Below are 14,535 nucleotides of genomic sequence, written 5' to 3'. Positions count from 1 at the left end.
ATGTCCTCAGCAGGTGTAGAGAGGGAGAAGGGGAGTAGCCCAAGCTCTCTGCTCCCTTCCAGCTCTGCCCACTGTGAGCCTCCCACTTTACCCCCTGTATGCTCCCATTGGCTGCTGGAAAGAGGAGTAGGGGATGAGAAAAAATGTGGTCAGATGAGGTGGAGGGGAGCAGCCCTGTCTGAGGCCCTCTGCCTTTCTAGTAAGGAACTGGGGGAAGGAGGAGGCCATGTGCCCACGGAGAGCACTCTGCGTGCCATCTTTAGCACCCGGGACATAGGTTCACCATCACTGTCTTAGAGGCCGTGTAATTTAGCTCCTTATTCTGTCTGAGAAAACTGAGGTCATATTGGTGGGAATGAATCATATTGGTGGGAGTGAGTGGAAGAAGAATCAGGATTTGAGCCTATATCTTCCAAGTCTGAATTTCTTCCTGCTGTACCTATGCCACTTCCATGTGTGTATTAAGTGTCTACATCTCAGAAGCAGACACGTCACCATCTCGGCTCATGTGGCCATTGATGCCAGGTTGGTTTTTTTAGAGGTAGGGAAGGTGTTGGTGGGTAGGTTAGGCACGGGCGGATGCTGAAACGGGAAAAGGCTGCTCTCTTGTGAGGACATGAGTATGGTTGGATATATCAGAAAGATGAAGGCAACCCAGGAACAGGAAAGGAGATGGCTGAAAGACCCCAGAGATCAATGGATGGGTGGGCTTAGGGGCAAAAACACAAAATAAAATGATGTCCCAGCCCTGCTATTTGGGCTCTAAGTCCCCGAAGCAGCCCTGTTAAGTAGGTGGTACAAGGGTCATTGGCCCATTTCTAAATAGGAGGAAACAGAGGCTCAGGAGAGAAGTGGTTTGCCAAGGGGGAGTGTGTGGCTTCCACCAGGCCTGAGGTTGGCACCCAGCCCAAGGCTGCTTCCACAACAGTGGATAAGCCCATCTCCACAATGGGTGGGTTGTTATCAAGGTAAGACTCTTATAAGACAAGAAGTGTACTTCGAGCAGCGAGATTCCTTCTTACAGCAGCAAGGCGCAAGCTTTTATACTCACAGGGAAAAGACGCAGACACAGGTGATTCGATAAATGTTTATTTTTGTGCCTGATATGCCTCTTGTACAGTGAAGGTAAACACAAAGTAGAAATGGAAGTTTGCCCTCTTAATTGCTTTGCTTAGATTCATGCTAAAATGAGTTTGCAGTCCAGAAAACATTTTCAAGGAGAGAGAGGCCATAAAGGTGCCGGGTGGCATGAGGAAGAGCCTAACCTGAGACTATAAACTGCCTGTCCATAGCCCATATCCATATATGATAAACTGTACAATAAGTAAACTGCTCACTCTGGCCACTTCCTAACAGGTAACTTAAGGGTGACTGATGGGGAAGCCTGCTATTTTAAATAGGGACAAAGGTAAAGATCATGAATGGGATAGAGCTGGCGGGGTCCTTAGTGGTCTAGTTTAATTCCCTCCTTTGAGAGATGAAGAAAGCTGAGTCCCAGAGAGGGGATTGACTTGCCCAAGGTCACCTAAGCAGTAAGCTACAGGGTCAGGCTAGAACTTCTGTGACTAATACAGTAGACTCAGCAGAAAAGTGGAGGTTCTAGTTTGAAGGATGACTTATCTTACCTGAAAACCAGTGGTGAGCCAGGCATAGCATTTAGAATATCTTTTTGGCAGTGGTGGGGGTGTCTAGTTTTCTATATTTAGTAGGCAAAGACCCACAGCTGGAGCTCAGTGGGGAGAGAACAGGGCTTGACCTTCTGATTTGGGAGCCATCCTCATCCAATCCATGGGAGCCACAGAGGACCCCAGGAGGTCCTCAGGGGGAGTTCGAGAGAAGAGGGCCTCAAACAGCCTTGTGAAGGGCAGTGATATGGATGAAGAACCACCAAGGAGTAGAATCCAGAGAGAATGCATCCCCCCCCAACAGCAAGAGAAGTCAGCATCCTAGAGGAGAAGGCAGCAGCAGAGTCAGACGTGGCCAAGGGACCAAGAAGTGGGAGGTTGGAAGCAAGACAATCAGATTTGGGGTGACTTTGGAAAATAGTCTGGATGCTGGATGGGCTAATGGCAGGAACCCAGTCCAAAGGTTTGAGGAGTGAGAGGAGAGGAAGTAGAGGCAGTGAATCAAGATGGCTTTGTTTGAGCTTTAGCCAGCCTCGCTTACAAGTTATTATGGGATGTATGGACCTTGACCTGTGAAAGTAAATACAACTTTGAAGTGGAGGTTAGTCTTAATTGCTTTGCTTAGGTTCATGCTGAAATGAGTTTTGACAAAAGTAAATGTGGGGAAAAGGGGTTAGACCGGACAAACTACTGCCTGTCAGGGAATCACACAAAATGGGGACACTCCCGCACCTCACAAGGGACAGGACAGCAGGACAACACAGACTAAACCACACAGGGATGTGAGGAATGGGGGATGACAGTTAAACTGACACCCAATCAGCCAGGGATACCGGTGTTGTTGATGAAACTCCAATAGTGGGATCTTGATGGCTTAGAGTAACACAGGAAGTTTAAATAAACTGGTTTATTGTTGGTAAATTTGGGAAAGTGGGTGAGAGGGTTACTACCACTAGCAATAGCCCAACTGCCTAAAAAGTAAAAGGTCACTTGGCTTTACTCTACTAACCTATAACTCTATCTAAATTGGAGAGGGCAAAAGTATTGGGTTTCTCATTGCACTGCTCCAAGATGCTCCAAGATGATACAGGAACCAGGATCCTTGTACAACCAGTTAAGTCCAAAAGCACTAGGGAGTAAAGGGTTTTCTATCTGCTGTCCACCAGCAGTAGATCTTGAACCTTTTCTCTACCTAGGCTGAGTTAGTTACTTGATGGTCTCTTCTCTCAAATCTTCAGTGATCCAATCTTCTCAGCTCCTTAGATCTCAGGCAAGCTGGACAACACAACAACCTCCTTCCCTCAGCTTGGCCAAAAACCTCTCTTTTTTTTTTTCAAACCCCCTGGCTTCATTCCATCAAGGAATGTTCATGCATTAAGTCCAGGGTATGCTCCAAAACTGTCATCTCTCTGTCTTATCTTAAATCTAAGTCTACTCTGTGATCTCCCTATAACAGTTTGCAATACAGAAAATAATTTCAAGGACAAGGTCCTTTTTTTTTTTTTTTTTTTAAGATGGGGCAGTGGATTGAGAGCCAGGCCTAGAGACAGAAAGGAGGTCCTGTGTTCAAATGTGGCCACAGACACTTCCTGTTAGTAAGACCTTCGGCAAGTAACTTAACCCCCATTGCCTAACCCTCACTGTTTGGAGCAATGCATAGTATTGATTTTAAGATGAAAGGTAAGAGTTTTAAAGAGAAAAAAAAAGATGGGAGAGGCTAGAGTATGTTTTTGTGGTATATGTTGGTGATAAAATACTATTGTGCTCAAAAGAATAATAAACTGGAGGAATTCCATGTGAACTGGAAAGACCTCCAGGAACTGATGCAGAGTGAAAGGAGCAGAGCCAGAAGAACATTGTACACAGAGACTGATACACTGTGGTACAATTGAAGTGTAATGGACTTCTGTACTAGCAGCACTGCAATGACCCAGGACAACTCTGAGGGATTTATGGAAAAGATGCTACCCACATTCAGAGGAAGAACTACAGGAGAGGAAACACAGAAGAAAAACAACTGCTTGAACACTTGGGTTGATGCAGACATGACTGGGGATGTAGACTCTAAACGACCACACCAATGCAACTATCAATAATATGGAAATAAGTCTTGATTGATGACACATGTTAAAACCAGTGGAAATACACGTTGGCTATGGGGGGGGGGAGCTTGAGTGGGTGAAGGGGAAAGTAAAAACATGAATCATGTAACCATGGAAAATTTTTCTAAAAATAAAAAAAAATTTAAAAAAAAAATAAAGGCAGTAGGAAAGGGCCCAGTAGGTGGGTTGAGATTGCATATTCGAAGTTGAAAGAGAGGAAGGAATTTGGGAGAGAATAAACATTTATATAATGCCTACTGTTTGCCAAGCACTAGCTTAGGTAAGTGCTTTACAGATATCTCAGATCCTCTTAACAACCTTGCAAGGTAGCTATTGTTACTATTTGCATTTTACAGTTGAGGAAACTGGGGTTAAATGACTTGCCCAGGGATGCACAGCTAGTCATTGGCTGAGGCCAAATTTGAACTCCAACTCCTGTTTTTCCTGACCCCACACCTAGTACTCAGTAGCCATCTAGCTGCCTCTCAAGCAGTTAAGGAATTGACTGGACAGTCTTTTGGAGAAGACAAAAAGGGATGTCGTTAGAGGCTCTTGTAGAATGCTTAGCTAAGGCAAGGAAAAAGGCCAGTGCCTAATTGAAAACTGCCACGAAGGAAGAACTAAGAGAGAAGATACAGGAGGTCTTTGAGGTGGAAGAAGGGTAGAAGATCTCAGTGAAAATTTGGCTTTTTCCCTTAAGCTATATGTGCGGAGATCCTCTCCTGAGGAGGGCAAAGGGAGAAGACCATGGGGGAAGTTTGCAAAGGAAAAGAAGTTTGAACAGCCATTGTGGAGCGTGGCAGAGGACCTGAATTAGGAAGGCACTAAAGGCAGGCCTGGCTGTGGTGAGGGCTCCCCTGAGGTTAGAGAACATAAAGGTGGAGTGGATCCAGGCAGTTTGGTTGTCTGAATTTCTCCAGCCGAGGAGTGTATCAAGGAGGCAGGAAGTAGATGGGGTGGTCTCGGGTTGGGGTTTGGCAAGGCATGAACCTTTTGTTTCATTTTGTTTTCAAGGCACGGATCGGGATAGGATGAGGGGTTCAGAGTAGAGGACAGCCTAGCCAATCTTATAGAGTAGCAAAGATCATCATTATCCTTCGAAAGCATTTGGTGAATGCATTTCTAAGCTTTCATCACTCGCTGGTGTTCTGTGGCTTGTGTGTGTGCCAGTGTTTATTCATTATTACGACAAGGGCTTAGAAGAAAGGAGAAATGAAGGAAAGAGGGGATCAACCGGATAGGATGGGTGAAGACCCAGAGACACCAGGAGGCAACCGCTAAGGGAAAAGAAGAAATTCAAACCCAAGTCAGGCCTCTGAGACAAAGGACCTTGGGTGATAAGACTTTGGCCAGGGGAGCACAGGGGATTACAGACAGGTTTTGTCATGCCGTGGCTGTGATGGAGCCTGGGATTTCTGCATGATTGCCTTCTCCATTCTCTTGATATGAGATTCCAGACTGCGTTGCACTGAAGTCTCCTAGGAACCCAATCCAGGGCCCCAAGGACGCAGCCAAATCACTTCCTCACCAAGAGGAGACTTGGATTTGGTGTGGTGCCAGTCAGTAGGGCACAAGAGAGTTTCCCCCTCCCTCCATCCTTTTTGCTCATTCACTACATGATTGTGTTTCAAGGCCTCCAATAGAAGCCTAAAGGGGGTGAGGCAGCCACGACGCTGGCCAGGCCCACCTTTGGTCAGAGTTTTCCTCTGACTGGGCCACTCGTTGCCTTTCTGATGCCCAGCAGACCACAGCCTGGCCCTGAGGAGGTTTATATCAGCTGAAATGCCTCTCCCAAACCAAGTCCAAATTAAGCCTTGCTCACTGCCAGCTTGGGGCTGCAGGGTGATGAGCAGGTTCTCCAGCCTTTTGGTTCTTTTCTTCTCATTTGACCAGCCTTACTCAAAACCATTAGAGGCATCGAGTTTGAGTAGGACTAAGAAATGACATTCAAAACAATCTAGTTTGCAACTTGGTCCCAATTCAGGTAAAAGGTTGAGTAGAAGAGAGACACTAAGAGCCTGGCAAGATAGGTTATATCTGCTATTGAATGATCCAAGATCTCCCCGTTGTCTTTTGCCTTTGGGGAATTGAGAATGAGTTCTGTTGGGGGTAGGCAGGTGGCTCAGGGGATTGAGAGCCAGGCCTGGAGACAAGAGAGTCCAGGGTTCATATCTGACCTCAGATACTTCCTAGTTGTGTGACCCTGGATAAGTCATTTAACCCCTATTGCCTAGCCCTTACCACTTTTCTGCCTTGGGACCAACATACAATAATTGATTCTAAGTTGGAATATGAGGGGTTTTTTTTTGGGTGGGGGGGAGCTCCATTGCGGCTTTTTTGTCCTGGGTTACTATAGGAAGATCTGGGTAGGGTCGTCCTAATCCCACCAGCCCAGGATGTTTCTGGTTCTGGGGTCACCCGTAGTGTTCCCTGTCTGCTCTCAGCCTCAGCTGGATGGAAGGAGGAAGGAAGCCCTGTGGCCTGAATGGTACTTTGTTTTCTGCTTCAGCTCTTGAAGGGGCAGCAGCTTTCGTTGGCATTTGTAATAGTTCTTCGCCGCCTATGAGACAACAGCACCTTTCCTGATTCACAGATGTACTTTGCTTCAGAGTTTCAAGGCCTTGTCTGTGGGCCTGTGAAAAAAAGTGAGGCTCTAGTAGGGTCCTGGGAATGCTAACACTGAGAGGCTGGCCAGGGATGTGTGGGGCAAGGGTCCCCATTCTTTCGGGGTCATTCTCCCCATCTCCAGGAGGCCCAGCCAGCTCTCAGGGAAAAGGCAAAGTCCTTTGGCAAGAACTGCATGAGGGGCCCTTGACAGGAATCTGAGCGGGTCTGGCTATGGGGAGAGGAGTGTGTTTAGATGGAAGGAGGCCAGACTGGAGCAAAAGAATTAGCCAGCACCTACTCTGTGCCTGGCACTGTGCTAGATGCAGAGGATAGAAATACAATGAATGAAGTGATCTCTACTCACAGGGAAAGGAGCAAAGGAGCCAGATAGGTCAGTGAAAGCCCAGGGAGTTGGGAGGCCAAGAGGATTGCAGAGCTACACATTTAGAAGCCTCGTTTCTTATTCCTTTGTATTCCTTCTAGGGTCTTCCTCTTTTCTTTTTGCCTCTTCTCACTCCCTGCCAGCCACCCTAGAGACCAGATTCCCACTCCCCAACCCAAATAATCCAGGCCAAACCAAGTAAAACAGGCCCACGATGTGGGAGACTGACCATCGAGTTGGCCTGGGCTTACTCTGGCATGGCAGAACATTTCCAAAACCAGGAGGGCTTAGAATGTGAGGCCACAAGGAGAAGGGCTAGGGCTGGGGTAGGGCCCAGAGTGAAGCAGGAAAGGAGACACGAAACCAGACCCTGCTCCTACTCAGCAGGTTTCGTGGGCCCCAGAAAGTGAGCTGTTGAACTGTAGATGCCACAGCAGGTGCTGAGTAAGGCCTGGATGGAAGACGCAGGGCTAATATCAGGTCAGCTGGGCTACTTCTGTGCCTCGACTCTAAGATGCCAAACCCTCCCTTGTTTCCTGGGCCCTGCCTGGCCTGAGCCAGCCCACCTTACACACACATGACTTCACTGACTATGAAAATGTGTGTATAAGACAGACAAGACCAGAAAGATTCCCTTCTAACCCTCAAAAAACACTTCAATACATTTGTAGGAACACAGACACACAGACACCCTGTGAAGCAGACCTTCTAACAGACAGCCAGAAAGCCTGGGGGAAGTGGCCAGCAAATATCTGCAAAGCAAACTGCACAGGATAAATAGGAAATAATTAACCACAGGAAAGCATGAGAATCGAGAGATTGGGAAAGGCTTCCTGGAGAAGGTGGGATTTTAGTTGAGGCTTTAAAGACAATGAGAGAGGTCAGCAGGCAGAGGGGAGGGAGAGCCTTCCATGCATGGTGGCAGCTAGGGAGAACACCCAGATTGGGTCTTGTTTAGGGAACAGCCAGGAGGCCAATGTCACTGGATCAAAGTCAGAGGGTAAGGTGTAAGAAGCCTGGAAAGATAGGAAGGGGCAGGTGATGAAGGGCTTTGAATGCCAGATTGTATTTTGTATTTGATTCCAGAGGCAACTGGGAACCACTAGAGTTTATTGAGTAGGGGAGTAACATGGTTGGACCTGCCTTGAGGAAAATCCTGGTAGTAGCCGAATGCAGGATAGACTGGAGAAGATGTAGACAGACCCATGTGGAGGTGTGAGGAGATGAGGGCCCATGCTGGGGCAGGAAAGAAGGGGACATATTTGAGAGATGCTGCAGAGATGAAATGAACTTGGCACCATGTTGGATATGGGGAGTAAGAGATCCTGATGAACCCAGGATGATTGCTAGGTTGTAAGCCTGAGGGGCTGGGAGGGTGGCAGGAGGGGCAGCCTTTAGGGGGAAGATCATGAGTTCTGTTTTGGACAGGTTGAGTTTAAGATCTATTGGACATCCAATTGTAGATGTCTAAAGGCAGTTGGATATACGAGATTGGAGATCAGCAGAGAGGCTGGGGCAGGAAAGGGAGCTTTGAGAAGCCTCAGCCTAGAGATAATTGAATCCATGGGAGCTGAGGAGGTCACCAAGTCTAGAGGGAGAAGAGGGCCCCGTGATACATCCATGGCTGAGGCTGGGTAGTAGGTGTGCCCTAGTGAAGCATCTACAAAGGAGACCAATAGGAAGAGAGAGTAGTGTCACCACAGAAACCTCTGTGGAGAGAAGAGAGGATAGCAGAGAGGGTAATTCAAAGAATCCAAGGTTGCAGAGAGGCCCTGGAGATTGAGGACTGAGAACAGACCATTGGATTTTGGCAACTTTGGGGAGAGCAGTTTCAGGGAAGTGATGAGCTCAGAAGCTAAATTGAGACAATCTTGTAAGAGTTTGAGGATGGGGAGGACATAAGTTTGATTGTAGGCAGGGAAGCAGCCAGCAGAGAATAAGAGATTGAAAAAAAGTAATAAAGTGCTGATGACTTGGAGCAGTTTTATGGAAAAAAGTGATGGAATGGGATTATTTGGGCCCCGGGGGTGGGGGTGGGGGAGTGGGCAGACTTGGTAAGGAGTGAAGTCTCCACTTATTAGGAGGCACGGAGGAGACCATGGCAGAAGGCATCTGGGTGATAGGCAGATGAGGAAGAAGGAGAAAAGAGGGAGCTCGGGACAAATGAGGTTTTAGCAGAGAGAACAGGGGAAGAAGGAAGCATGAGAGGATTGAGGAGGGTTGGGAAGGTTTGGAAGGGCTGCTGTGGAGAGTGAGACAGTAATAATCATGGAGGTTGTAGAATGATTGCCTAGCAGCAGTGAGGGTCCAGTGGAGGTTATGTGACAAAATTGTATTTCAGGCAGAACAGATAAATTATTTTTCCAAATCCCTTTAGCAGCAAGAACATAGGAGCAAAGGCAATGGACAGTGGGAGTGATCCAAGGCTGAGGTGGGCACAACTGGCAACATGATAAGAGAGAGAGAAGATAGTGTAGAATCCAACTGACTTGTAACGGGTTTAAGATGGAGGGTGGATTGGCGGATTTCTCACCTCTGCAACATCTCTGAAAATACGCCTCCTTCTTTCCTCTGACATGGCCCTCCGGCCTGGGTCATTATAATAGTCTGAGAGTGGGTCTGCCTGCCTTTAGTCTCTGCCCCTTCCAGGCCATTCTCTATGCCCTTCATCACTTAGCCGCCTCCCACCTTTCTAATCTCTTACTCAGGCCACTGATCCGGCCTCCTGGCTGTTCCTCCCACAAGATTCTCCGTCTCCCAGCTCTGGGCATCTTCTCTGGTTGCTCCAAGGTCTCCAAAACGCTCCCTCTTCAACTCTGCTTATTGGCTTCCCTGGCTTCCTTTAGGTCCCAACTAAAATCTTGGCTTCTGCAGGAAGTCTTCATGACCCTTCTTGGTTCTCTTGTCTTTCCTCTTTAATTATTTTCTCTTTCTTCCCCATTGGGCTTGTTTGTACATTTTATTTTCCTTCTTGTCACCCCATTAGAGTGTGAGCTCCTTGAGGGCAGTGACTATCTCTTGTCTTACTTTGTTGTTTTCCTAATGCTTTTGCACAGTGCCTGGCAAAGAGCAAGCAATTAATGAATGCTTATTGCATAATTGATCCATTGGGGGCGGCTAGATGGCACAGTGCCTGGAAGTTAAGAAGCCCTCAGATCTGGCCTCAGACATTTCCTAGCTGTGTGATCCCGGGCAAGTCATTTCATCCTCTTTGCCTCAGTTTGCTTATCTGTAAAATGAGCTGAGGAAGGAAATGGCAAACCACTCTAGTATCTTTGCTCAAAAAAAAAACTCCAAATGGGGTCATGAAGAGTGAGGAACAACTGAAAGTACTGAACCCTAAAAAAGGGCCACCCTATAGCTGGGATTGGCTCATCTCTCCAATGTATTTTTTCTGCTTCTCGTAGTGTTCCTTGGGACCAAGGAAGGCCTTTCTGTTATTACTGACAAACGAAATACCTGGCTTCTTGGTCTTAATAGTTTTACACATGCTAGATCATTCGAACGTCTGACCTTTCACATTGTTGCACTTCCTGTGAGCTTCGGCCTCCAGGCTAGTTCCCAGCCACTCTGGAAGCTCCTGGTGGCCAGAGACCAGGCCTTTTAATACGGTTCTTAGGGTCAGTGGAGTGGAGATGGAGAGCTCCTCGGAGGAAGGGGCCATGGAGGCCATCTGGTCCAGCCTCTTCATTTCATAGATGAGGCCACTTTGGACCAGAAAAGGCTTGCTCACTTCTTTAAAACCTGGTTGGCCCATAATGAGCAGTCAATAAAATGGGTTTTTTGTCTTAGACTATCCCTTTTGAAGGAGGAAGGTCAGGTGTATAGACTGCAGTGGGTCTCCTTCTGGGCCCTATTTAGGTCCCAGCCCCACCTGCCTATATTTCCTACAGGGCCTGTCTCAGGCTCTTATTAGACACATATTGGGTATTTAAATGTTTCTGGATTCTCTGCAGGGCTTGCTAGCTCCCCGACATTTTAACTAAGGTCACAGTGAGAGCGAGGGCACCTGCAATGCTCCTCTCTCTGGTGGCTGAGTATCAGATCTGAGGAGGCGCAGAAGATGGAGGTGGGTGCTGTCTGGCCCGATCCTTCTCCTCTGGAAGCCGACTGCCAAGCACTTGAGCTCTCTGCTGAAGTGTTCCTGACCATTCTGGAAGTCTGGGAAGGGCCCAGAGGATTGATCTCACTTGCAAACTCCCAGCTGCCTTGCTCCTGTGGATGAGAGCTCCAGAAGCTCGACTCCTCCAACCAGCCAACAGCCTCTCTTTCCTCTTAGCCTTGTAAGTGGGAGACACAAAAACCTGGAATGAAAATAATTGCTGGCTTGAATGTGGGTAATTTGCAGCTGGTAATTAAGGAACTAATTGCTCCTCTTTCAACATAGGTCTTTCTCTTAGGCTGTCTGGATTTGACAACAGGCCTTCTGGCCATTGTTTCTCTTCACTGTAAATGTAGCCCTCCTGGAAGAACTAAATAGTAGACAGGAGCCTTTGGTGGCCTGGGCTGTGTGTCCAAGATGCCTCCAAACTGGCCTTGGCCTTTATTTTGTTCAAGAACAACCCCACGATAGCATTTTAAGGGTTGTAAAGCACTTTACAAACATGTTCTCATTTTATCCTCATAACAACTCTTCAAGATAAGTGCTATTGAGAAAAGTGAGACAACTTCCAGGATAGCACAACTAGCACATTTTTGAGGCTAGATTTGAACTTGGGTCTTCCTAACTTCAAGCCCAGAACCTGTCCTATCCCAGTAATTGTGCAAAAAAAAAATTTCTCACAGTGACCTTGTCCAAAAAATTATATTTTAATTTCCACATTTAGTCTATCATGTGCCTGTTGGGAGGTAGGTGGCACATTTTTGATCATGAGGTGAGACCACTGTGCCTGGGACAGAGTTCTTTGTATTGGTTTTAAGGCAGAAGAGTGGTAAGGGCTAGGCATGGGGGTGAAGTGACTTGCCCAGGGTCACACAGCTGGGAAGTATCTGAGGTTAGATTTGAACCCAGGACTTCCTGTCTCTGGTCCTGGTTCTCAATCCACTGAGCCACCCAGCTGCCCCTGTGGGACAGAGTTCTTAAGGCTTTCATGGTTGTTGGTCTAGATTCTTCTTGCTTGACTTTTCTCTAGTTCTAGGGGTTGTCCTGCATATTCCCTTAGCCTTCCCTTTTTCCTCCATATTATTTGATGAATCAACAAATATGTACTTAATGCCAGGTGCTGGGGATATGCAGAAGAATGAGGAATAAGCGTCTCCCACCCCAGGAGCTCACATTCTGACTGGCAAAACAACTTGGCCATGCACAGGAATACCCAAGACAAATACAAGATAATTCGGGAAGGGAAGGCATTGGCCCATATGGGAACAGGCAAGGTTTCATGTAGAGGGGAATGCTGAGCATTGAAAGAACTAGAAAATCCACTCGGTGGAAGTGGGAAGGGAGGGAGCAGCCCAGGCAAGGGCACAAGCAGCTTTTAGGAGGAACAAGAAGAGAGGTTCATGGGGAGGCCAAAGAGAGGGAAAGTGGAATGGATACCAACCTGGGAAGGGGTTTAAAGGCCAAACAGAAGATGAGGCATTTGGTCTTGGAGGAGCGGCCACAGGGAACCTTGGAGATGGCACGCTAAGACTGACTGTCATGGAGGCTGAGTCCTCAGGGGGAGCTGCCACTGGACACAGGGACTCATCTAGGCCAAGGGGCCATCTTAGCAAATGTTTTGTGTTGTTTCTTACAGTGCAATAATTCGTCCTATTTATGGACCACAAGCTGTTACTGTGACGGGTATTCCTACGAAGCTGCTGCTGTGTCTGTTTTGGCTCTGACTAGGGCAAAGGACATGAAACAATTTCATTTTCCAGGTTGACAGTCAATTCCCAGCTTCCCCAAAGGATTATTGCTTTGGTCTAGTTGGAGATCTTGAGCTGAGTAGGAAGGTGCCACCTCCCCTACTTTTTCTAACCCCTTCTTTGACATTTTAGATATTTCCCCTTTTAACTGAATGATAGAATTATTTGTTTAATTCTAGAAAGCAGGCCCTTGTTTGATAAAGAGCTCCATCTGGAAGCTCATTTAGGGAGTCTTTCTAATTGGTTCAGATACAATCACAGCCAATATCTCTTTAATTATTTAAGTTTTCCTTTACTTTTGGAGAGGTAGTGTGGTGTGATGGATTGGGAGCTGGCCTTGAAGGCTCACTCATTGACTGTGTGACCCCCAGGCAGGCCACTTAACATTCTCACTCTCAAGTCTCCAAGTAGCTGGGAAGGCTTTGACTTGTTTTGCTAGAGGGAGGGAATTTCTGCCTCACATACTTCCTCATCTCTCCTTTGACAAATGCCTTCCCAGTGCCATTCCCTGTACCTGTCTGTCTTTCATTCTGTAGACTTCTTTGAGAGGTAAGAGAACTGGGTTTGAAGTCAGACCCAGGTTCATATCCTGCCTTTGCAATTTGCTGGTCGTGTGACCCTGAGCAAGGCAGAACAGTAAGGGCTGGGCAATTTAAGTGATTTATCCAGGGTTACACAGCTGGGAAGCATCTGAGGCCAGATTTGAACCCAGGATCTCCCATACCTGGCTCTTAGTGCACTGAGCCATCTTGCTGTTCCCACAAGTCATTTGATCTTAAATACCTTAAATTTAAAAATCTTAAATTAATTAGGCTTTAGCTCCTAAAGCTGAGGAGAGGAAGTTCTTACTTAGAGAGTTCCCTCTCATAATTAGAAATCATCAGGCTTCTCTTCCTAGGATCCTCTCTTTAGCTCATATATTCTTGGGCCTCAGTGGAGAAAAGTGCTCAGTTTTCTTTATTAACTTCTAGGTTGCTAGGAAAGAGAAAGGCCCCTGGGGTGGTTAGGAGGATGGGGAGAAACATTGTTTGTCCAGCCAGCCTGTTAAGCCTGTTTGGCTGCCAAGATGGTTCCATCACTCCATCCAACCTTCTGAGGCTGCTCCTTTCCTTTCTTTTTTTCCTAGTTTAACTGAAAGGAAGAGACAGTTGTGTCCAAGGGTTCATGTAGAATAGTTGCTGCTAGAAAAATCAAGAAAAGGGGGAATGAAAATGAGTTAACGAGAAGAGTTTTGTTTTCAAAACCCTTACCTTCTGTCTTAGAATCAGTACTTTGTATTGGTTCCAAGGCAGAAGAGTGGTAAGGGTTAAATGAGGAGTTTTGACAAAATAAGAGAGCATCTTTTAATAATTTAAGTTTTAATGAGAATATAGTAAAATTATATGAGAATGAGAATATAGTAAATTAATATTATCCCTTTAAGCCAGAGAAAAGAAAGCTTCTAGCAACTTTTAACAATTAACAATTTGGTTTAATTAAAATAGAGATAGTAAAATGAATATGGTAAAGGAGAGAAATATAGGAAAGAGGTAGAGAAAGAAAATTTCCTAATGTCTATACTAGTTATTCTATAACTATAATTACTACCTAAAACTGTCTATATCTACCTATAATTGCTGCTAATAACAGCCACCCCACAAAGTTCCAACCCAATCTAGTCCAATCAAAACCAACCCAATCAAGTCCATCAAGGAAGTCCAGCCACCTCCCAACCCAGAAAAGGTAAAAAAAAAAAACAAAAAAAAAAACAAACTTCTAAAGCCGAAAAGCCCTTTCAGTAAACTCAGGCCCACCTTTATATTCCAGCAACTAAATGCCAACCATTAACTCACACACTCCCAGCAGCCAACTTCCCCACAACTCCCAGCCCTAACTATCAGCAACTGACTCCTTTTATAACCGTTTTCCTACCTCACTTCCTGTCTCTATGGTTCCTCCTTCCTGTCTCTATGGTTTGGTTAATCCCTAC

This window comes from Gracilinanus agilis, chromosome 6, assembly GCF_016433145.1.
Source record: "Gracilinanus agilis isolate LMUSP501 chromosome 6, AgileGrace, whole genome shotgun sequence".
NCBI classification, from domain to species: Eukaryota; Metazoa; Chordata; class Mammalia; order Didelphimorphia; family Didelphidae; genus Gracilinanus; species Gracilinanus agilis.
The sequence above is the reverse complement of the archived record's forward strand: the minus strand, read 5'-3'. Positions refer to the sequence as shown.